This window comes from Pristiophorus japonicus, chromosome 3 (genome assembly GCF_044704955.1).
Source record: "Pristiophorus japonicus isolate sPriJap1 chromosome 3, sPriJap1.hap1, whole genome shotgun sequence".
Classification (NCBI taxonomy): Eukaryota; Metazoa; Chordata; class Chondrichthyes; family Pristiophoridae; genus Pristiophorus; species Pristiophorus japonicus.
The window spans coordinates 28417475-28443294 of NC_091979.1; positions in this window are offsets into that span (position 1 = coordinate 28417475).

Consider the following 25820-nt stretch of genomic DNA (forward strand, 5'->3'; position numbering starts at 1 on the left):
TCGACTTGAGGAGGCTTTCCATACTTCGTTGAAAGATCGCGGCAGCCGAGCAAATCCAAAACGGACATCTGTTATACTCAAACAACCCCTTGTGTGTCATGATGGTGGTCAGCTTCTTCAACTCACTCGCCAGCTCCTGGATCATGTAAGCTGAGGTCAGGTCCAATTTTGAAAAAAGTTTGCCATCGGATAGCGTCGCAAAGAGATCCTCCGCTCTCGGTAGCGAGTACTGGTCTTGGAGTGACACCCGATTGTAATCACCACATATTCTGACCAACCCATCCGCCTTGAGCACCGGCACAATCGGGCTCGCCCAGTCACTGAATTCGACTGACGAGATGATGCCTTCCCTCAGCAGGCGGTCCAAAACGCCTTCTATCTTTTCCTGCATCACATACGGCACTGCTCTGGCCTTGTGGTGTACTGGCCTGGCGACCGGGTTTATGTGAATCACCACCTTGGTCCCCATGAAAGTGCCAATGTCGGGTTGAAATAGTGAGTCAAATTTGTCCAGGACCTGTGAGCATGATATTCGCTCCACAGAAGAAATTGCATTGACATCGCCCTAGTTCCAGTTCATGACAGCAAGCCAACTCCTCCCCAGCAGTGTGGGACCATCCCCTGGGACAATCCAGAGTGGCAACCTGTTCTCCGAATCTTTGTGGGTCACGACTACCGTGGCGCTGCCAAGCACCGGAATGATCTCCTTTGTGTAAGTCCGTAGCTGTGCGTCAATCGGCAATAATTTTGGCCTCCTGGCCTTGGACGCCCACAACTTGTTGAACTGTTTGATACTCATCAGGGTCTGGCTGGCCCCCGTGTCTAGCTCCATTGATACTGGGATGCCATTGAGGAGCACTTTCATCATTATCGGTGACGTCCTGGTGTATGAACTGAATATGTGCTCCACATGAACTCGCTGAACTTCAGCTTCAAGCGATTTCCCCCAGTATCCATTTGGCCTCGTAGAGCTTACATCAGGCCCGTCCTCCTCGTACATCAACCTGGCTGCAGGCTTCCTGCACGTACGCACCAAGTGACCACTGACGTTGCAGTTTCTGCAGGTATATTGCTGATACCTGCAAGCTCTGGCTAGGTGTTTGCCTCCACACCTCTAACATGAGCCGTTGTTGGAAACAAAAGGTCCATTACCAGTCGATCGTTTCTGACTGTCTCTGTAACTGTCCTTAAGCACACCATTGACAGGTGTTGATGGCCCCATTACTGGCCGCACTTTCCCTTGCGTTGGCATGAATCGCCGTTCAGCTAGCCATTGTCTCTGTTGAATTCCCCCTTTGGGTGCGACTACATACTCTGGCATGTCCAATTGCCCTTGTCTGCCTAGAGAACTGTGTGCCGTGTTAACAATGTTGACTCCCTGTTCATTTGCTGCATTTGAACCAAGATTTTTGTCAAACATCATTCTGGTCTCTTCCTCCCCTGAGATAAATGTCTGGGCCATCAAAGCCGCCGTTTCCAGGGTCAAGTCTTTGGTTTCAATCAGTTTCCTGAAAACCCTAGCATGCTCGATGCCCTCAATTAAAAGGTCTCACAGCATCTCTGCTCTGCATGCATCTGGGAACTTACATAGGCTCGCCAGTCGCCGGAGGTTTGCCACGAAGTCTGGAACGCTTTGCCCTTCTCGCCGCCGGTGCATGTAAAACCGATGTCTCGCCATGTGCATGCTGCTCGCCGGTTTAAGGTGTTCCCCAACCAACTTACTAAGCTCTTCAAAAGTCTTGTCCGCTGGCTTCTCTGGCGCTAGAAGGTCCTTCATCCTGGAGTATGTCCTGGATCCACAAACCATCAGGAGATGAGCCCTGCGTTTGTCGGCCGAATCCTGTCCCAGCCATTCCTTCGTGACGAAACTTTGCTGTAGTCTCAATAAAATCGTCCCAATCATCACCAACACAGTACCTCTCGTCTGTACTGCTAGTGGCCATGCTCACATGGTTTAAATCCCAGTTTCTCGTCGCCAATGGTATGTCCTTACTATACAGTATAAATGCACATGAGGCCCATACTTGAGAGAAGGTCACTCTGTGAGCAATAACCTTTATTAGCCAGCACTGAAGTCCAGGTTAGGAGTGACTCCCACAAGTTCACCACCAAGTGTTCAATGTTCTCACGGTGTACATCTTAGGTCAGTTTATACATGGATTACAATGACAGTTGAATACATGACATCACCTCCCCGGGACAAATTCCTGGGACATTGGAACTGGTTCTGGGGGAGGTAGGACCAGTACAAACCAGACGGTCTGCACCTGGGCAGGACCGGAACCAATGTCCTAGGGGGAGTGTTTGCTCGTGCTGTTGGGGTGGGGTTAAACTAATATGGCAGGGGGATGGGAACCTATGCAGGGAGATAGAGGGAAGTAGAATGGGGGCAGAAGCAAAAGATAGAAAGAAGAAAAGGGCAGAGAAACCCAAGGCAAAATCAAAAAGGGCCACATTACAGCAAAATTCTAAAAGGGCAAAGTGTGTTCAAAAGACAAGCCTGAAGGCTCTGTGCCTCAATGCGGGGAGTATTCTTAATAAGGTGGATGAATTAACTGCACAGGCAGCAATTAATGAATATGATATAATTGGCATCACGGAGGCATGACTCCAGAATGACCAAGGCTGGGAACTCAACATGCAGGGATATTCAACATTCAGGAAGGATAGACAGAAAGGAAAAGGAGGTGGGATGACGTTGCTGTATAAAGAGGAAATTAACACAATAGAAAGGGAGGACATTAGCTTGGATAATGTCGTCATCATCATCATCATCATAGGCAGTCCCTCGTAATCGAGGAAGACTTGCTTCCACTCCCAAAGTGAGTTCTTGGATGGGTGAAGAGTCCGATAAGAGAGCCGCAGACCCTGTCACCGGTGGGAAAGACATTCGTCAAGGGAAGGGGTCGGTGGGGCTGGTTTGCCACGCGCTCCTTCTGCTGCCTGCGCTTGGTCCCTTCACATTCTTTGCGTTGAGACTCAAAGAGCTCATCCGCCCTCCCGGATGCACTTTCTCCACCTCGGGCGATCTTCAGCCAGGGTCTTCCAGGTGTCAGTGGTGATGTCGCACTTTACCAGGGAAGCTTTGAGGGTGTCCTTATAACGTTTCCGCTGTCCTCCTTTGGCTCATTTACCACGAAGGAGCTCCGCATAAAGCATTTGCTTCGAGAGTGTCGTATCTGGCAGGCGAATTTGGATGATGTGCAATCTGTATGGGTGGAGCTGTGGAATCCCAAAAGATCAGAAAATGCTCGTGGGAGTTGTGTATTGACCACCAAACAGTAGTAGTGAGGTTGGGGACAGCATCAAACATGAAATTAGGGATGCGTGCAATAAAGGTACAGCAGTTATCATGGGCGACTTTAATCCACAAACTGGTAGCAATACGGTGGAGGAGGATTTCCTGTACTGTATTAGGGATGGTTTTCTAGACCTATATGCCAAGGAACCAACTAGAGGGCTGGCCATCCTAGACTGGGTGATGTGTAATGAGAAAGGACTAATTAGGAATCTTGTGCGAGGCCCTTTGGGGAAGAGTGACTATAATATGGTCGAATTCTTTATTAAGATGGAGTGACACAGTTAATTCAGAGACTAGGGTCCTGAACTTAAGGAAAGGTAACTTTGATGGAATGAGACGTGAATTGGCTAGAATAGACTGGCAAATGATACTTAAAGGGTTGACGGTGGATAGACAATGGCAAACATTTAAAGATCACATGGATGAACTTCAACAATTACACATCCCTATCTGGCGTAAAAATAAAACGGGGAAGGTGGCTCAACCGTGGCTAACAAGGGAAATTAAGGATAGTGTTAAATACAAGGAAGAGGCATATAAATTGGCCAGAAAAAGCAGCAAATCTGAGGACTGTGAGAAATTTAGAATTGAGCAGAGGAGGACAAAGGGTTTAATTAGGAGGGGGAAAATAGAGCATGAGCTTACTGGGAACATAAAAACTGACTGCAAAAGCTTCTATAGATATGTGAAAAGAAAAAGATTAGTGAAGGCAAACATAGGTCCCTTGCAGTCAGATTCAGGTGAATATATAATGGGGAAGAAAGAAATGGCAGACCAGTTGAACAAATACTTTGGTTCTGTCTTCACAAAGGAAGACACAAATAAGCTTCCGGAAGTACTTGGGGACCGAGGGTCTAGTGAGAAGGAGGAACTGAAGGATATCCTTATTAGGCAGGAAATTGTGTTAAGGAAATTGATGGGATTGAAGGCCGATAAATCCTCGGGGCCTGATAGTCTGCATCCCAGAGTACTTAAGGAAGTGGCCCTAGAAATAATGGATGCATTGGTGTTCATTTTCCAACAGTGTATCGACTCTGGATCGGTTCCTATGGACTGGAGGGTAGCTAATGTAACACCACTTATTAAAAAAGGGAGAGAGAAAAAACGGGTAATTATAGATTGGTTACATAGAAAATAGGTGCAGGAGTAGGCCATTCACCCCTTCAAGCCTGCACCGACATTCAATGTATTCATGGCTGAACATGCAACTTCAGTACCCCATTCCTGCTTTCTCGCCATACCCCTTGATACCCCTAGTAGTAAGGACTTCATCTAACTCCTTTTTGAATATATTTAGTGAATTAGCCTCAACAACTTTCTGTGGTAGAGAATTCCACAGGTTCACCATGCTCTGGGTGAAGAAGTTTCTCCTCATCTCGGTCCTAAATGGCTTACCCCTTATCCTTAGACTGTGACGCCTCGTTCTGGATTTCCCCAACATTGGGAACATTCTTCCTGCATCTAACCTGTCTAAACCCATCAGAATATTAAACGTTTCTATGAGGTCCCCTCTCATTCTTCTGAACTCATGAATACAAGCCCAGTTGATCCAGTCTTTCTTGATAGGTCAGTCCCGCCATCCCGGGAATCAGTCTGGTGAACCTTCGCTGCACTCCCTCAATAGCAAGAATGTCCTTCCTCAGGTTAGGAGACCAAAACTGTACACAATACTCCAGGTGTGGCCTCACCAAGGCCCTGTACAACTGTAGTAACACCTCCCTGCCCCTGTACTCAAATCCCAACGCTATGAAGGCCAACATGCCATTTGCTTTCTTAACCGCCTGCTGTACCTGCATGCCAACCTTCAATGACTGATGTACCATGACACCCAGGTCTCGTTGCACCTCCCCTTTTCCTAATCTGTCAACATTCAGATAATAGTCTGTCTCTCTGTTATTACCACCAAAGTGGATAACCTCACATTTACCCACATTATACTTCATCTGCCATGCATTTGCCCACTCACCTAACCTATCCAAGTCGCTCTGCAGCCTCATAGCATCCTCCTTGCAGCTCACACTGCCACCCAACTTAGTGTCATCCGCAAATTTGGAGATACTACATTTAATCCCCTCATCTAAATCATTAATATACAGTGTAAACAGCTGGGGCCCCAGCACAGAACCTTGCGGTACCCCACTAGTCACTGCCTGCCATTCTGAAAAGTCCCCATTTACTCCTAATCTTTGCTTCCTGTCTGACAACCAGTTCTCAATCCATGTCAGCACACTACCCCCAATCCTATGTGCTTTAACTTTGCACATTAATCTCTTGTGTGGGACCTTGTTGAAAGCCATCTGAAAGTCCAAATATACCACATCAACTGGTTCTCCCTTGTCCACTCTACTGGAAACATCCTCAAAAAATTCCAGAAGATTTGTCAAGCATGATTTCCCTTTCACAAATCCATGCTGACTTGGACCCATCATGTCATCTCTTTCCAAATGCGCTGCTATGACATCCTTAATAATTGATTCCATCATTTTACCCATTACCGATATCAGGCTGACTGGTCTATAATTCCCTGTTTTCTCTCCCTCCTTTTTTCAAAAGTGGGGTTACATTGGCTACCCTCCACTCCATAGGAACTGATCCAGAGTCAATGGAATATTGGAAAATGACTGTCAATGCATCCGCTATTTCCAAGGCCACCTCCTTAAGTACTCTGGGATGCAGTCCATCAGGCCCTGGGGATTTATCGGCCTTCAATCCCATCAATTTCCCCAAAACAATTTCCCGACTAATAAGAATTTCCCTCAGTTCCTCCTTCTTACTAGACCCTCTGACCCCTTTTATATCCGGAAGGTTGTTGTGTCCTCCTTAGTGAATACCGAACCAAAGTACTTGTTCAATTGGTCTGCCATTTCTTTGTTCCCCGTTATGACTTCCCCTGATTCTAACTGCAGGGGACCTACGTTTGTCTTTACTAACCTTTTTCTCTTTACATATCTATAGAAACTTTTGCAATCCGTCTTAATGTTCCCTGCAAGCTTCTTCTCGTACTCCATTTTCCCTGCCCTAATCAAACCCTTTGTCCTCCTCTGCTGAGTTCTAAATTTCTCCCAGTCCCCGGGTTCGCTGCTATTTCTGGCCAATTTGTATGCCACTTCCATGGCTTTAATACTATCCCTGATTTCCCTTGATAGCCACCTTCCCTTTTTTATTTTTACGCCAGACAGGAATGTACAATTGTTGTAGTTCATCCATGCAGTCTCTAAATGTCTGCCATTGCCCAACCACAGTCAACCCCTTCAGTATCATTCGCCAATCTATCCTAGCCACATACCTTCAAAGTTACCCTTCTTGAAGTTCTGGACCATGGTCTCTGAATTAACTGTTTCATTCTCCATCCAAATGCAGAATTCCACCATATTATGGCCACTCTTCCCCAAGAGGCCTCGCACAACTAGATTGCTAATTAATTCTCTCTCATTACACAACACCCAGTCTAAGATGGCCTCCCCCCTAGTTGATTCCTCGACATATTGGTCTAGAAAACCATCCCTTATGCACTCCAGGAAATCCTCCTCCACCGTATTGCTTCCAGTTTGGTTAGCCCAATCTATGTGCATATTAAAGTCACCCATTATAACTGCTGCACCCTTATTGCATGCACCCCTAATTTCCTGTTTGATGTCCTCCCCAACATCACTACTACTGTTTGGAGGTCTGTACACAACTCCCACTAACGTTTTTTGCCCTTTGGTATTCTGCAGCTCTACCCATATAGATTCCACATCATCCAAGCTAATGTCCTTCCTAACTATTGCATTAATCTCCTCTTTAACCAGCAATGCTACCCCACCTCCTTTTCCTTTTATTCTATCCTTCCAGAATGTTGAATACCCCTGGATGTTGAGTTCCCAGCCGTGATCATCCTGGAGCCACGTCTCTGTAATCCCAATCACATCATATTTGTTGACATCTATTTGCACAGTTAATTCATCCACCTTATTACGGCTACTCCTTGCATTAAGACAGAAAGCCTTCAGGCTTCAGTAGTGGGGAAAATGTTGTAATCAATTATTAAAGAAACGTTTAAAATTCTGATGGGTTCAGACAGGTTAGATGCAGGAAGAATGTTCCCAATGTTGGGGAAGTCCAGAACCAAGGGTCACAGTCTAAGGATAAGGGGTAAGCCATTTAGGACCGAGATGAGGAGAAACTTCTTCACCCAGAGAGTGGTGAACCTGTGGAATTCTCTACCACAGACAGTTGTTGAGGCCAATTCACTAAATATATTCAAAAAGGAGTTATATGAAGTCCTTACTACTAGGGGGATCAAGGGGTATTGCGAGAAAGCAGGAATGGGGTACTGAAGTTGCATGTTCAGCCATAAACTCATTGAATGTTGGTGCAGGCTAGAAGGGCCGAATGGCCTACTCCTGCACCTATTTTCTATGTTTCTATGCAAGATGAAACAGCAGCGCATTTGGAAAGCAGTGACAGGATCGGTCCAAGTCTGCATGGATTTATGAAAGGGAAATCATGCTGGACAAATCTTCCAGAATTGTTTGAGGATGTAACTAATAGAGTGGACAGGGGAGAACCAGTGGATGTGGTGTATTTGGACTTTCAAAAGGCTTTTGACAAGGTCCCGCACAAGAGATTGGTGTGCAAAATCAAAGCGCATGGTATTGGGGGTAATTTACTGACGTAGATAGAGAATTGGTTGGCAGACAGGAAGCAGAGAGTCGGGATAAACGGGTCCTTTTCAGAATTGCAGGCAGTGACGAGTGGGGTGCTGCAGGGCTCAATGCTGGGACCCCAGCTATTTACAATATACATTAATGATTTAGATGAAGGCATTGAGCGCAATATCTCCAAGTTTGCAGATGACACTAAGCTCGGTGGCGGTGTGAGCTGTGAGGAGGATGCTAAGAGGCGGCAGTGTGATTTGGACAGGTTAGGTGAGTGGGCAAATGCATGTCAGATGCAGTATAATGTGGATCAATGTGAGGTTATCCACTTTGGTGGCAAAAAGACGAAGGCATAATTATCTGAATGGTGGCAGATTAGGAAAAGGGGATGTGCAACGAGACCTGGGTGTCATGGTACATCAGTCATTGAAAGTTGGCATGCAGGTACAGCAGGCGGTGAAGAAGGCAAATGGTATGTTGGCCCTCATAGCTAGGGGATTTGAGTTTAGGAGCTGGGAGGTCTTACTGCAGTTGTACCGAGCCTTGGTGAGGCCTCACCTGGCATATTGTGTTCAGTTTTGTCTCCTAATCTGAGGAAGTACGTTCTTGCTATTGAGGGAGTGCAGCGAAGGTTCACCAGACTGATTCCCGGGATGGCAGGACTGACATATGAGGAGAGACTGGATCAACTGGGCCTGTATTCACTGGAGTTTAGAAGGATGAGAGGGGATCTCATTGAAACATATAAAATTCTGACGGGAATGGACAATTTAAATGCGGAAAGAATGTCCCCAATGTTGGGGAAGTCCAGAACCAGGGGACACAGTCTAAGGATAAGGGGTAAGCCATTTAGGACTGAGATGAGGAGAAACTTCTTCACTCAGAGAGTTGTTAACCTGTGGAATTCCCTTCCGCAGAGAGTTGTTGATGCCAGTTCATTGGATATATTCAAGAGGGATTTAGATATGGCCCTTAAGGCGAAAGGGATCAAGGGGTATGGAGAGAAAGGAGGAAAGGGGTACTGAGGTGAATGATCAGCCATGATCTTATTGAATAATGGTGCAGTCTCAAAGGGCCGAATTACCTACTCCTGCACCTATTTTCTATGTTTCTATGTTTCTATGATAACTCCCCTGCTATTCCTCTTTTACATCTACCTGAGAGGGTAGGCGGGTCCTCGGTTTAAAGTTTTATCTGAAAGACTGCATCTCCGACAGTGCGGCACTCCCTCAGTACTGCCCTGGAGTGTCAGCTTGAACCCACAACCTTCTGACTCCGAGGTTAGAGTGCCACCAACTGAGCCACGGTTGACACCTGTTGTCTTCGATAACTCACCCTCGTCAAGATTATGGGGCGATTTCTGTAAGGAAATCTGTTCAACACAATGTAAAGTCCTGACCCTGCAGTACAGACTTACACGAGGCACATGCTGAAGTCAAGGTCACTCTGGATCTGCACCTTTATTTCACAGCTCTCGAGTCCCGCACTTGCCTGAGACCTGCCTTTATATACCTGTGTGGTATGCATTGTCTCCTGCAAGTGCACCCCTGGTGGTAAAGTATGCTTGTGGTTACAGATCATATCTAGTTACAGTCATGTATAGCATGGTAAGATACAGTTATATACAGTAGTGTGAGAAACATGACACTCAATTAAATGATTCCCGTGATTCAGGCTCGAGCATATTGTCCAAATGCATGTTTATCACTCAGACACCAATAATATAATAACTATTACGATTATGCAGTTGACTCATAAACCTTGGTTTCCTGCAGACCCAAAGTAATCAAGTTTGGCCTCTGTCGGTGTTGGACTTTGGACCGTTCCATGAGCTCTCTCCACTCAATGGCTGCTACCTATACATTTGTATGCCTTTCTTGTCCGCTGTCACAGGTCCAAAAGCTTAAAGTCCTTCCCTTTGAATGTGAGTCTTATCACATGATGCCCAGAATGTATATTGAAATGAGGTTCGATAAGATGGGGCCTCGGTTTTATGTCTCATCTGAAAAACATAGAAATTTACAGCGCAGAAGGAGGCCATTTCGGCCGCAGAGATTCATTGAAGCCAGTTCATTGGATATATTCAAGAGGGAGTTAGATGTGGCCCTTACGGCTAAAGGGATCAAGGGGTATGGAGAGAAACCGGGAAAGGGGTACTGAGGTGAATGATCGGCCATGATCGTATTGAATGGTGATGTGGGCTCGAGGGGCCGAATGGCCTGCTCCTGCACCTATTTTCTATGTTTCTATGTTTCTATGCCCATGCTTGCCGACAAAGAGCCTCACGGCCCTTGGTCAGTAGACCTGAAGGTTACATATAAATCCATGAATAATGACGGAAAGGCATAGAGAATCCAGCCCAACCATTCCACCTCACACAACTGCGACACCCCTTATACTGAAACATTCTACACTCCACCCCAACCGGAGCCATGTAATCTTCTGGGAACGACAAAAACCAGATAAAAATCCAAGGAGATTTAGGGAGAAAGAAATCTGCAAAATTTCCTCGCCGACCCATCCAGGCGATCGACACTAGTCCAGGAATCACTCTGGCCTTATTCGATTCCCTGCAGCACTTACCATTATATCTGCGGTGGCCAATAAAAGGTCATCCAGTCTAATCCCAATTACCAGCTCTAGGTCCGTAACCCTGCAGGTTACAGCGCTTTAAGTAGTCATCCAACCATCTCTTAAAAGTGGTGAGTTTTTCTGCAACCACCATTCTTCCAGGCAGAAAGTTCCATATCCCCATAACGCTCTGCGTAAAGAACCCCCCACCCCCCGCCCCCCACCTCCGCCCCTCCAATCCCCTCTAAACCTTCCACCAACCACCTTAAAACTATGCCCCCTCATAATTGACCCCTGCACCAAAGGATATAGGCCCTTACTATCCACTGTGTCCAGGCCCATCAATATTTTGTACACCTCAATTACACCTCTCAACCTCCTCTGTTCCAATGAGAACAAACCCAGACTATCCAATCTGTCCTCATAACTAAGATTCTCCATTCCAGGCAGCACCCTAATAAATCTCCTCTGCACCCTCTCGAGTGCAATCACATCCTTCTTAGAATACAGCGATCAGAACTGCACACAGTACTCCAGCTGTGGCCTAACCAAAGTATTATACAATTTAAGCATACCCTCCTTGCTCTTGTATTCTATGCCCCGGCCAATAAAGGCAAGCATTCCAAATGCCTTCTTAACCACTTTATTCATCTGGCCTGCTACTTTCAGGGATCTGTGGACAAGCACTCCAAGGTCCCTTTGTTCATCTATACTTTTAAGTGGTCTACCGCATAATGTGTATACCCTGTAATGAGAGAGGATTAATTAGCAATATCGTTGTGCGAGGCCCCTTGGGGAAGAGTGACCATAATATGGTGGAATTCTACATTAGGATGGAGAATGAAACAGTTAATTTAGAGACCATGGTCCAGAACTTAAAGAAGGGTAACTTTGAAGGTATGAGGCATGAATTGGCTAGGATAGATTGGTGAACGATACTTAAGGAGTTGACAGTGGATGGGCAATGGCAGACATTTAGAGACCGCATGGATGAACTACAACAATTGTGCATCCCTGTCTGGCATAAAAATAAAAAAGGGACGGTGGCTCAACCGCGGCTCTGAAGGGAAATCAGGGATAGTATTAAAGCCAAGGAAGTGGCATACAAATTGGCCAGAAATAGCAGCGAACCCGGGGACTGGGAGAAATTTAGAACTCAGCAGAGGAGGACAAAGGGTTTGATTAGGGCAGGGAAAATGGAGTACTAGAAGAAGCTTGCAGGGAACATTAAGACGGATTGCAAAAGTTTCTATAGATATGTAAAGAGAAAAAGGTTAGTAAAGACAAACGTAGGTCCCCTGCAGTCAGAATCAGGGGAAGTCATAACAGGGAACAAAGAAATGGTGGACCAATTGAACAAGTACTTTGGTTCGGTATTCACTAAGGAGGACACAACAACCTTCCGGATATAAAAGGGGTCAGAGGGTCGAGTAAGAAGGAGGAACTGAGGGAAATCCTTATTAGTCGGAAATTGTTTTGGGGAAATTGATGGGATTGAAGGCCGATAAATCCCCAGGGCCTGATGGACTGCATCCCAGAGTACTTAAGGAGGTGGCCTTGGAAATAGCGGATGCATTGACAGTCATTTTCCAACATTCCATTGACTCTGGATCAGTTCCTACCGAGTGGAGGGTAGCCAATGTAACCCTACTTTTGAAAAAAGGTGGGAGAGAGAAAACAGGGAAATACAGCCTGACATCGGTAGTGGGTAAAATGATGGAATCAATTATTAATGATGTCATAGCAGCGTATTTGGAAAGAGGTGACATGATGAGTCCAAGTCAGCATGGATTTGTGAAAGGGAAATCATGCTTGACAAATCTTCTGGAATTTTTTGAGGATGTTTCCAGTAGAGTGGACAAGGGAGAACCAGTTGATGTGGTATATTTAGACTTTCAGATAGCTTTCGACAAGGTCCCACACAAGAGATTAATGTGCAAAGTTAAAGCACATGGGATTGGGGGTAGTGTGCTGACATGGATTGAGAACTGGTTGTCAGACCGAAGCAAAGAGTAGGAGTAAATGGGGACTTTTCAGAATGGCAGGCAGTTACTAGTGGGGTACCCAGCAAGGTTCTGTGCTGGGGCCCCAGCTGTTTACACTGTACATTAATGATTTAGATGAGGGGATTAAATGTAGTATCTCCAAATTTGCGGATGACACTAAGTTGGGTGGCAGTGTGAGCTGCGAGGAGGATGCTATGAGGCTGCAGAGTGACTTGGATAGGTTAGGTGAGTGGGCAAATGCATGGCAGATGAAGTATAATGTGGATAAATGTGAGGTTATCCACTTTGGTGGTAAAAACAGAGAGACAGACTATTATCTGAATGTTGACAGATTAGGAAAAGGGGAATTGCAACGAGACCTGGGTGTCATGGTACATCAGTCATTGAAGGTTAGCATGCAGGTACAGCAGGCGGTTAAGAAAGCAAATGGCATGTTGGCCTTCATAGCGAGGGGATTTGAATACAGGGGAAGGGAGGTGTTGCTACAGTTGTACAGGGCCTTGGTGAGGCCACACCTGGAGTATTGTGTACAGTTTTGGTCTCCTAACTTGAGGAAGGACATTCTTGCTATTGAGGGAGTGCAGTGAAGATTCACCAGACTGATTCCTGGGATGGCGGGACTGACCTATCAAGAAAGACTGGATCAACTGGGCTTGTATTCACTGGAGTTCAGAAGAATGAGAGGGGACCTCATAGAAACGTTTAAAATTCTGACGGGTTTAGACAGGTTAGATGCAGGAAGAATGTTCCCAATGTTGGGGAAGTCCAGAACCAGGGGTCACAGTCTGAGGATAAGGGGTAAGCCATTTAGGACCGAGATGAGGAGAAACTTCTTCACCCAGAGAGTGGTGAACCTGTGGAATTCTCTACCACAGAAAGTAGTTGAGGCCAATTCACTAAATATATTCAAAAGGGAGTTAGATGAAGTCCTTACTATTCGGGGGATCAAGGGTTATGGCGAGAAAGCAGGAAGGGGGTACTGAAGTTTCATGTTCAGCCATGAACTCATTGAATGGCGGTGCAGGCTAGAAGGGCTGAATGGCCTGCTCCTGCACCTATTTTCTATGTTTCTATGTTTCTATGAAGTCCTTACTACTAGGGGGATCAAGGGGTATGGCGAGAAAGCAGGAATGGGGTACTGAAGTTGCATGTTCAGCCATGAACACATTGAATGGCGGTGCAGGCTTGAAGGGGCGAATGGCCTACTCCTGCACCTATTTTCTATGTAACCAATCTATAATTACCCATTTTCTCTCTCCCTTTGTTACATTAGCTACCCTCCAGTCCATAGGAACCGATCCAGAGTCGATACACTGTTGGAAAATGAACACCAATGCATCCATTATTTCTAGGACCACTTCCTTAAGTACTCTGGGATGCAGACTATCAGGCCCCGAGGATTTATCGGCCTTCAATCCCATCAATTTCCTTAACACAATTTCCTGCCTAATAAGGATATCCTTCAGTTCCTCCTTCTCACTAGACCCTCGGTCCTCAAGTACTTCCGGAAGGTTATTTGTGTCTTCCTTTGTGAAGACAGAACCAAAGTATTTGTTCAACTGGTCTGCCATTTCTTTCTTCCCCATTATAAATTCACCTGAATCTGACTGCAAGGGACCTATGTTTGCCTTCACTAATCTTTTTCTTTTCACATATCTATAGAAGCTTTTGCAGTCAGTTTTTATGTTCCCAGTAAGCTCATGCTCTATTTTTCCCCTCCTAATTAAACCCTTTGTCCTCCTCTGCTCAATTCTAAATTTCTCACAGTCCTCAGATTTGCTGCTTTTTCTGGCCAATTTATATGCCTCTTCCTTGTATTTAACACTATCCTTAATTTCCCTTGTTAGCCACGGTTGAGCCACCTTCCCCGTTTTATTTTTACGCCAGATAGGGATGTGCAATTGTTGAAGTTCATCCATGTGATCTTTAAATGTTTGCCATTGCCTATCCACCGTCAACCCTTTAAGTATAATTTGCCAGTCTATTCTAGCCAATTCACGTCTCTTTCCATCAAAGTTACCTTTCCTTAAGTTCAGGACCCTAGTCTCTGAATTAACTGTGTCACTCCATCTTAATAAAGAATTCGACCATATTATGGTCACTCTTCCCCAAGGGGCCTCGCACAAGATTCCTAATTAGTCCTTTCTCATTACACATCACCCAGTCTAGGATGGCCAGCCCTCTAGTTGTTTCCTTGGCATATAGGTCTAGAAATCCTCCTCCACCGTATTGCTACCACTTTGGTTAGCACAATCTCTTTGAGGATTAAAGTCGCCCATGATAACTGCTGTACCTTTATTGCACGCATCCCTAATATCATGTTTGATGCTGTCCCCAACCTCACTACTACTGTTTGGTGGTCAATACACAACTCCCACGAGCATTTTCTGATCTTTTGGGATTCCACAGCTCCACCCATACAGATTGCACATCATCCAAATTCGCCTGCCAGATACGACACTCTCGAAGCAAATGCTTTATGCGGAGCTCCTTCGTGGTAAACGAGCCAAAGGAGGACAGCGGAAACGTTATAAGGACACCCTCAAAGCTTCCCTGGTAAAGTGCGACCGAGATGAGCAGAAACTTATTCACCCAGAGAGTGGTGAACCTGTGGAATTCTCTACCACAGAAAGTTGTTGAGGCTAATTCACTAAATATATTCAAAAAGGAGTTAGATATAGTCCTTACTACTCGGGAGATCAAGGGGTATTGCGAGAAAGCAGGAATGGGGTACTGAAGTTGCATGTTCAGCCATGAACTCGTTGAATGGCAGTGCAGGCTCAAAGAGCCAAATGGCCTACTCCTGCACCTATTTTCTATGTTTCTATGTTTCCTTTTTAGCCCTCCCAAAGTGCATCATCTCACACTTCTCTGAATTAAATTCCATTTGCCACTGCTCTGCCCACCTGACCAGTCGATATCCTCCTGCAGCCTATGACTTTCCTCTTCATTATCAACCACACAGTCAATTTAATGTCGTCTGCAAACTTCTTAATCATACTCCCTATATTCAAATCTAAATCATTGATATATACGAAGTGACCCAGTACTGAGCCCTGCGGAACCCCGCTGGAAACAATCTTCCAGTCACAAAAACATCCATCAATCATTACCCTTTGCTGCCTCCAAGCCAATTTTGGATCCAACTTGCCACTTTGCCATGGATCCCATGGGCTCTAACCTTCTTGACCAGTCTACCATGTGGGACCTTATCAAAAGATTTGCTAAAGTCCATATACACGACATCGTATGCACTACCCTCATCGAACCTCTTCAGGTTAGTCATCACAATCTTCCCTTAACAAATCCATGCTGACCGTCCCTAATTAATCTCTGCCTTTCCAAATGTAGATTTATCCTGTCTTTCAAGATTTTTTCCAATAATTTTCCCACCACTGAGGTTAGGCTGACAGGCCTGTAATTACTCGGCCTATTTCTTTCTTCCTTCTTAAACATGGGTGCTACATTAGCGGTCCTCCAAATCTCCGGCACTATGCCCAAATCCAAAGAGGACTGGAAAATGATGGTCAAAGTCTCTTGTATTTCCGCTTTTACTTCGCTTAACAGCCTGGAATGCATTTCATCGGGGCCTGGGGACTTATCAACTTTCAAAGCTGCTAAACCCCTTATTACTTCCTCTCTTACTATATTTATTTCATCCAGAATATCACACTTCTCCTCAATAGCAGTATCTGCATTGCTCCTTTCCTTTGTGAAAACAGATGCAAAATATTCATTAAGAACCTTACCAACATTTTCCGCACCCACACAAAGATTACCCTTATGGTCTCTAATCGGCCCTACCCTTTCTTTAGTTACCCTCTTACTCTTAATATATTTATAGAACATCTTCGGGTTTTCCTTAATTTTACTAGCCAAGAATTTCTCATGCTCTCGCTTAGCATTCCTAATATCCTTTTTAATTATGCCTCATAAATTTCTATATTCCTCTGAAGATTCTATAATATTTAGCATTTGACATAAGCGTCCCTTTTTTTTTCTTTATCCTCTCCTGTAATTGGATGAAGGGGAACCAGTAGATGTGGTGTATTTGGACTTCCAGAAGGCATTTGACAAGGTGCCACATAAAAGGTTACTACACAAGATAAAAGTTCAAGGGGTTGGGGGTAACATATTAGCATGGAGCTAACAGAGAACAGAGAGTCGGGATGAATGGTTTGTTCTCTGGTTGGCAACCAGTAACTCGTGAGGTGCCTCAGGGATCAGTGCTGGGACCCCAACTATTTACAATCTATATTAACGACTTGGAAGAAGGGACTGAGTGTAACACAGCCAAGTTTGCTGACAATACAAAGGTGGGAGGAAAAGCAATGTGTGAGGAGGACACACAAAATCTGCAAAAGGACATAGACAGGCTAAGTGAGTGGGCAAAAATTTGGCAGATGGAGTATAATGTTGGAAAGTGTGAGGTCATGCCTTTTGACAGAAAAAATCAAAGAGCAAATTATTGGGACTGAAATTCCGATATCCCTGGTCTGTATGAAGTTTCTACAGACCCGGAAAGGCATCGGAAAAGCCGGTTTTCAGCCGCAATGCGCATGCGCTGAAAACCGACTTTTTCGATCTGTCAAGTTTCTGGCTTGACAGATCTCGTGCATATCAGGAGTGAGGACACTTGCAAGGCCAAGATTTGTGATATTTGCACATATCTTGCCCAGCAAATGTCCTCAAAAATCTTGCGCCTGAAAAAGCAGGTGTATAGCTGACTTTTACAGGCGCAAGTGTTTAAAAACATACATAAACATTCAAATTAAATTAAATAAACTCATATGAAAACATATTTTATTGTTTTAAACCCTCCCCACTAAGGTTACTTTATTTTAAGGCATAATTAAAAGAACTTATATAAAAAAATATTTTCCCGACTTTTTTTTTAAGTTCTTTAATTTAAATGAATCTTAAATATGTAGTGTATTTTTCTATTTTTTATTCGTGTTTTGTACGTTTGGTGGGATTTCTCATTCATAATAATGGGAACTCCAACTTACGGAGTTCCCATTATTATGAATGAGAAAATACTGTAGCTTGATTGGCTGCCCAGAGCCATGTGACTCCAGCTCCAGCATACGGACGTCCCAACATGCACGCACTCCGATGCGTAGGGAGTGAAGGCCTCAGGATCGGACGTTCGAGCGGGCGCAGCAACTTCAGGTAAGTGCGCATTTTTTTTTTCCTTTTTTCAGTAGTTTTCCCACGGGAAGACATCGATCGGGATTTCTGGGCCATTATTTAAATGAAGAAAGATTGCTAAGTGTTGCAGTACAGCGGGACCTGGGGGTACTTGTGCATGAAACACAAAAGGATAGTATGCAGGTACAGCAAGTGATCAAGAAGGCCAATGGTATCTTGGCCTTTATTGGATGGGGTATAAAAGCAGGGAAGTCTTGCTACAGCTTTACAAGGTATTGGTGAGGCCATACCTGGAATACTGCGCGCAGTTTTGATTTCCATATTTACGAAAGGATATACTTGCTTTGGAGGCAGTTCAGAGAAGGTTCACTAGGTTGATTCCGGGGATGAGGGGGTTGACATGAGGAAAGGTTGAGTAGTTTGGGTCTCTACTCATTGGAATTCAGAAGAATGAGAGGTGATCTTATTGAAACGTATAAATTAAGGAGGTGGCCTTGGAAATAGTGGATGCATTGACAGTCATTTTCCAACATTTCATTGACTCTGGATCAGTTCCTATGGAGTGGAGGGGAGCCAATGTAACCCCACTCTTTAAAAAAGGAGGGAGAGAGATAACAGGGAATTATAAACTGGTCAGCCTGACATCGGTAGTGGGTAAAATGAAGGAATCAATTATTAAGGATATCATAGCAGTGCATTTGGAAAGAGGTGACATGATAGGTCCAAGTCAGCATGGATTTGTGAAAGGGAAATCATGCTTGACAAATCTTCTGGAATTTTTTGAGGATGTTTCCAGTAGAGTGGACAAGGGAGAACCAGTTGATGTGGTATATTTGGACTTTCAGAAGGTTTTCGACAAGGTCCCACACAAGAGATTAATGTGCAAAGTTAAAGCTAATGGGATTGGGGGTAGTGTGCTGACATGGATTGAGAACTGGTTGTCAGACAGGAAGCAAAGATTGGAGTAAATGGAGACTTTTCAGAATGGCAGGCAGTGACTAGTGGGGTACCGCAAGGTTCTGTGCTGGGGCCCCAGCTGTTTACATTGTACATTAATGATTTAGACGAGGGGATTAAATGTAGTATCTCCAAATTTGCGGATGACACTACGTTGGGTGGCAGTGTGAGCTGCGAGGAGGATGCTATGAGGCTGCAGAGCGACTTGGATAGGTTAGGTGAGTGGGCAAATGCATGGCAGATGAAGTATAATGTGGATAAATATGAGGTTATCCACTTTGGTGGTAAAAACAGAGAGACAGACTATTATCTGAATGTTGACAGATTAGGAAAAGGGGAGGTGCAACGAGACCTGGGTGTCATGGTACATCAGTCATTGAAGGTTGGCATGCAGGTACAGCAGGCGGTTAAGAAAGCAAATGGCATGTTGGCCTTCATACCGAAGGGATTTGAGTACAGGGGCAGGGAGGTGTTGCTACAGTTGTACAGGGCCTTGGTGAGGCCACACCTGGAGTATTGTGTACAGTTTTGGTCTCCTAACCTGAGAAAGGACATTCTTGCTATTGAGTGAGTGCAGCGAAGGTTCACCAGACTGATTCCCGGGATGGCGGGACTGACCCATCAAGAAAGACTGGATCAACTGGGCTTGGAGTTCAGAAGAATGAGAGGGGACCTCATAGAAACGTTTAAAATTCTGACGGGGTTAGACAGGTTAGATGCAGGAAGAATGTTCCCAATGTTGGGGAAATCCAGAACCAGGGGACACAGTCTAAGGATAAGGGGTAAGCCATTTAGGACCGAGATGAGGAGAAACTTCTTCACCCAGAGAGTGGTGAACCTGTGGAATTCTCTACCACAGAAAGTTGTTGAGGCCAATTCACTAAATATATTCAAAAAGGAGTTAGATGAAGTCCTTACTACTAGGGGGATCTAGGGGAATCAAGGGGTATGGCGAGAAAGCAGGAATGGGGTACTGAAGTGCATGTTCAGCCATGAACTCATTGAATGGCGATGCAGGCTAAAAGGGCCGAATGTACCTATTTTCTATGTTTCTATGTTTCTATGAGGGGGCTTGACAAGGTGGATGCAGAGAGGATGTTTCCACTGATGGGGGAGACTCGAACTAGAGGGCATGATCTTAGAATAAGGGATCGCCCATTTAAAACAGAGATGAGGAGACATTTCTTCTCTGAGGGTTGTAAATCTGTGGAATTCGCTGCCTCAGAGAGCTATGGAAGCTGGAACATTGAATAAATTTAAGACTGAAATAGACGGTTTCTTAAATGATAGGGGGATAAGGGGTTATGGGGAGCGGGTGGGGATGTGGAGCTGAGTCCATGATCAGATCAGCCATGATTTTATTGCATGGCTGAGCAGGCACAAAGGGCCGTTTGGCATACTCCTGTTCCTATTTCTTATGTTCTTATAAGTCTCTAGACATCCAAGGGGCTCTAGAATTATTATTCCCAACCTTTTTCTTTAAGGGCACATGTTTGGCCTGAGCCTTCCGCATCTTCTCCTTGAATGCCTCCCACTGTTCCGACACTGATTTACTCACAAGCAGCTGTTTCCAGTCCACTATGGACAAATCACTTCTTAACTTAGAAAAATTTGATTTTCCCCAATTCAGATCTTTTATTCCAGGCCCGTCCTTATCCTTATCCATAACCTTGAATCTGATTGAATTATAATCATTGGCACCCAAGTGCTCTCCCACTAACCCTCCTTCAACCTGCCCAATACTAAATCCAGGACTGCCCCCTCTCATGTTGGACTTGCTACATACTGCCTAAAAAAGTTGTCTTGAATGCATTTCAAGAATTCCGTTCCCTCTATACTCTTCACACTATATTTGTCCCAATTACCAAAGGAAAAGAATGACCTATACAATCCCAGACAGTTAATGTGATACTGCTTGGGGGCTTCCATTGTTCTGGCCAATCCCTGAAACTCGCACCTCACATGGAATGCTACCAACCTGTCTGCTTTCTGCTGCTCCCATTGTCCCGACCAATGACTGCACATCCTCGAGATATGATGATTGACCTTACACAAAGCCAAGTCCTAACAATTTCCTCTTTTGCCTGAGCTATAGTGAAATTGCAAAGCTGTTCATAATGAATGCAATTTTGCTACCAAAGAGCAGCGGTAGAATTTAGAATGGGCATCGAAAGGGTCAATGTTGAAAACAATGAAACCTGAGACATTGTGTTACGGGCACATTTTATGAAATCAATTTTACAGTCAGTATTTCAATTATGGGAAGCCTTGACTTGTCCTTGTGTGCAGGTGACACATGATTAAGGTACTTGATGGCAATGTCCAATCATTTCTATCTTTACAGTCAGTCTTCAATATTTATGTGTTGATGTCGCAGCAGTGATTAATCGAAATGCATAAATTCGTCTCCGATTCACGTTTCCCGACGCTAATTACTAAAATATCATCTCCATAAGATGATTAATGCTGACGGTTTATTTTCTGTGTGGAACTGATTTAGAAATGCCTGTAAAATGTTATTTTCTTTTTCTTTTTTAAAAAAAAAGAGAATGGATATTAATAGCAGCCTGAGGAATTGTGAGTTTCAAACCTGTTCCCTTCAAGTATCATTAATCAGCATGGATCATACTCCATAACAGGAAGTCAAATCCCCTTTTGTGAAAATTGTGCTGAATAAGTGAAGGACATTTAGAGTTGTGGAATTCAACACTTCTCACTTCAAATACATTGTGCCAGCATCAACACGCAGGCTAGGTATGGTATGCTTAGATGCAGATTAAAGCACTATCTATGGTGTTCCAACTGTGGCTGAGTGGGTAGCACAACTCACCTCTGAGTCAGAATGGCTGTGGGTTCAAGTCCCACTCCAGGGACTTAAACATATAAATCTACACTGACACATCAGTGCAGTGCTGAGGGAGAACTGCACTGTCAGAGATAATGCCTTTCGGATGAAAGGTTAAACCGAGGTCCCATCTGCTCTCACAGCTGGATGTAAAAGATCCCATGGCCACTATTTCAAAGAAGAGCAAGGGAGTTATCCCTGGTGTCCTGGCCAATATTTCTTCATCATCATAGGTGGTCCCTCGAACGAGGATGATGTGCTTCTACATGAGTTCACAGATGTTTCAATGAAGGACCTAATGTTCCAGGTCCTAAACTCCAATTGAAGGGGTGGAAGATGTCTGTCCATTGGATTTTTTTAACGTGTGGTGACTGTTGCACAGAAGCCACCACACTGCCTCGACAGAGCTAGGCCTTTATCCAGTGGCAAGGGTTAACCAGGACAACTGGAGACCTGCTCTGCTGCATGGACCTAGTGCGCACACATAATCACAGTGGGGGCAGGTCCATGCTGCCCCTGGGCCCTCAGCTCTTCTGGGCCCCATACCCTCATTTGCTGCACCTCCGCCACGATCTCCCTCCGTACCATTTGAAGTATATACCATTTAACACTGCCAAACTTCATTGTTGTCTATTTTCTAGCCCTTGTTTCCTCTGTTCTGCAAATTTACTTTCTACTTTTCTGCTTTCCAATTCCAGCTTTGCTTCTCTCCCTGCTGAATCCCCTGTCAAGCTAGTTTAAATCCTCCTCAAGCAAACCCTCCATGTGATGATATTGGTCCCGGCTCTGTTGAGGGGAAAACCCGTCCGGCTTGTACAGGTCCCACCTCCCCCAGAAATAGTCACAATGTCTCAGGAATCTAAAGCCCTCCCTCCTGACCATCCTTCCGGCCACGTCCTATGTTCCTATTTCTGTTCTCACTAGCACATAGCACCGGGCATAATCCAGAGATTATTAACATTGAGGTACTGCTTTTTAATCTTTTGTCCTAGCTCCCAAAAATCTGCCTGCAGGACCTCATCCCTCTTTATACTTATGTCATTGGTACCGATATAGACCACAACCTCTGGATGTTCACCCTCTCCCCCTAGAATGCCCTGCAGCCACTCGGTGACATACTTGACCCTGGCACCATGGAGGTACCATACCATCCTGGAGTCACGTCTGCGGCCGCAGAAAGGCCTCTCTGCACCACCTATCGAATTCTCTGCCACTATTGCTCTTCCACTCGACTTCACAGGGTTATGTCACAGGAATGTGTTACTGTCATTGTGAAGGTAAAAACTGGATTAACTACAATAACCTGATATTGACACTGTAATGTCGTAGATTACATTTGGAAATTACCAATGAGCCAGATTTAGTTAACAGCCTAACTGTATGTGAACATTTACATAAGAACATAAGAAATAAGAGCAGGAGTAGGCCATTTGGCCCCTCGAGCCTGCTCCACCATTCAATAAGATCATGGCTGATCCGATCATGGACTCAGCTCCACTTCCCTGCCTGCTCCCCATAATCATTTATTCCCTTATCACTCAAAAATCTGTCTATCTCCACCTTAAATACATTCAATGACCCAGCCTCCACAGCTCTCTGGGACAAAGAATTCCATAGATTTACAACCCTCTGAGAGAAGAAATTCTTCCTTGTCTCAGTTTTAAATGGGTGGCTCCTTATTCTGAGACTATGTCCCCTAATTTAAATTGAGAAAAATTGCAAAGTGCTGCAGTGCAGAGGGACCTGGGGGTCCTTGTGCATGAAACACAAAAAGTTAACATGCAGGTACAGCAAGTAACCAGGAAAGCAAATGGAAGGTTGGTCTTTATTGCAAGGGGGATGGAGTATAAAAGCAGAGAAGTCCTGCTACAACTGTACAGGGTATTGATGAGGCTACACCTAGAGTACTACATACAGTTTTGGTCTCCCTATTTAAGAAAGGATATACTTGCATTGGAGGCTATTCAGAGAAGTTTCACTAGGTTGATTCCAGAGATGAAGATAGGTTGAGTAGTTTGGTCCTGTTGTCATTGGAGTTCAGTAGGATGAGTGGTGATTTTATCGAAACATATAAGTTAATAAGGGGGCTCGACAAGGTGGATGCAGAGAGGATATTTCCACTCACAGAGGCCAATATTTATCCCTCAATCAGCATCGCTAAAACAGATTATCTGGTCATTATCACGTTGCTGTTTGTGGGAGCTTGCTGTGCGCAAATTAACGCCGTGTTTCCCACAATATAACAGTGACTACACTCAAAAGTACCTCATTGGCTGTAAAGCACTTTGGGATGTCCGGTGGTTGTCAAATGTGCTATATAAATGCAAGTCTTTCTTTTTCTTTTAACAATATGCCTTAGCCATATCCACTACTCCAGAAGAGAATCATCTGCTCAACTTGTCAATCATGTTTCCATTTTTCACGCCAACAATCCTGCAGCTTCTGATTGTAAATTAGTTTCAGTTTTTTTTGTCTGTGTGGTCTGGGAACTGGATTGAGAGGTGCCCGAGCTCATATCATAGATCACCCTTGTATCACCTCGGTAGCATCAGTCTGACCAAAACCTGAACCCAAGTCTAAAAATAAAAGGCAAGTTGCAGCTCATCCAGTCTGCTCTCATCCTTCTTCAGCCGTGGCTCAGTGGGTAGCTCTCTCACCTGTGAGTCAGAAGGTTGTGGGTTCAAATCCCACTCCAGCAGTTTGAGCACATAAATCTAGGCTGATGCTCCACTGCAGTGCTGAGGGAGTGCTGCACCATCGGAGGTGTTGTCTCTTGCAGGAGATGTTAAACCAAAGTCCTGCATGGTGGACAGAAGTGGCACTCTGTGAAGAGGAGCAGAGGCATTTTCCTCAGTGTCCATCAATCTAAGATGAGGAAATAGCAGAGGCTCTGATCATCATTTTCCAGTCCTCTCTGGCTGCAGCTGTGGTGCTAGAGGCCTGGAGGACTGCTAGTGATGTACTTTGTTGAAAAAGGGAGAAAGGGATAGACCGAGTAATTACAGGCCAGTCAGCCTAACCTCGGTGGTGGGAAAATTATTGGAAAAAAACCTAAACGACGGGATAAATCTTCATTTGGAAAGACACTGATTAATCAAGGCCAATCAGCATGGATTTGTTAAGGGAAGGTCGTGTCTGACTCACTTGATTGTATTTTTCAAGGAGGTAACCAGGAGGGTCGATGAGGGCAATGCATATGATGTAATGTATCTGGATTTTAGCAAAGCTTTTGAAAAGGTCCCACATGCCAGACTGGTCATGAAAGTAATAGCTCATGGGATCCAGGGCAAGGTGGCAAGTTGGATCCAAAATTGGCTCAGAGGCAGGAAGCAAAGGATAATGGTTGATGGGTGTTTTTATGACTGGAAGGCTGTATCCAGTGGGGTTCCGCAGGGTTCAGCGCTGGAGTTGAATGTTGGGGGTATGATTAAGAAGTTTGACGATGACACTAAGAAGGCTGTGTGATTGACAAAGAAGAAGAAATCTGCAGACTGCAGGAAGATATCAATTTACTGGTGGGCAGAATAGTGGTAAATGGAATTCAATCTCTATAAGTGTGAGATAATGCATCTGGGGAGGTCTAACAAGGCAAGGTTACTACATAAAATGATGCGACACTGAAATGTCTTGAGGAACAAAGGGACCGTGGAGTGCAGGTAGCAGGCCAGTTAGATAACATAGAAATATAGAAGCATATAAATTTACAGCATGGAAGAAGGCCATTTCGGCCCATCGTATCCATGCCAGCCGACCGCTATCCCGCCTAATCCCACTTTTCAGCTCTTGGTCCATAACCCTGTAGGTTACGGCACTTTAAGTGCACATCTAAGTATCTTTTAAATGTGGTGAGGATTTCTGCCTCTACCACCTTTTCAGGCAATGAGTTCCAGATCCTATGCGCTATTTGGGAAGTCAGAGACGCTTCCAGTGTCCCTAACGACTAAATGTGCGGGAAGTGTATCTGGCTGCAGCACCTGACAGACCGCAATGTGGCACTGGAGCTGAGGGTGGATTTACTCTGAAGCATCCGTGATGCTGAGGATGTCGTGAATAGCACGTTTACTGAGTGGGCCTCACCGCAGGTAAAGGGTACACAGCCAGATAGGGGATGGGTGACCAACAGGAAGAGTAATGGAAGGAAGGTAGTGCAGGGGTCCCCTGGGGTCATCCCCCTGCAAAACAGATACACCGCTTAAAGTACTGTTGAAGGGGATGACTCATCAAGGGAGATCAGCAGCAGCCAAGTTCATGGCACCGTGGGTAGCTCTGCTGCACAGGAGGGCAGGATAAAGAGTGGGAGAGCTATAGTGGTAGTGGATTCTATTGTAAGGGGAATAGATAGATGTTTC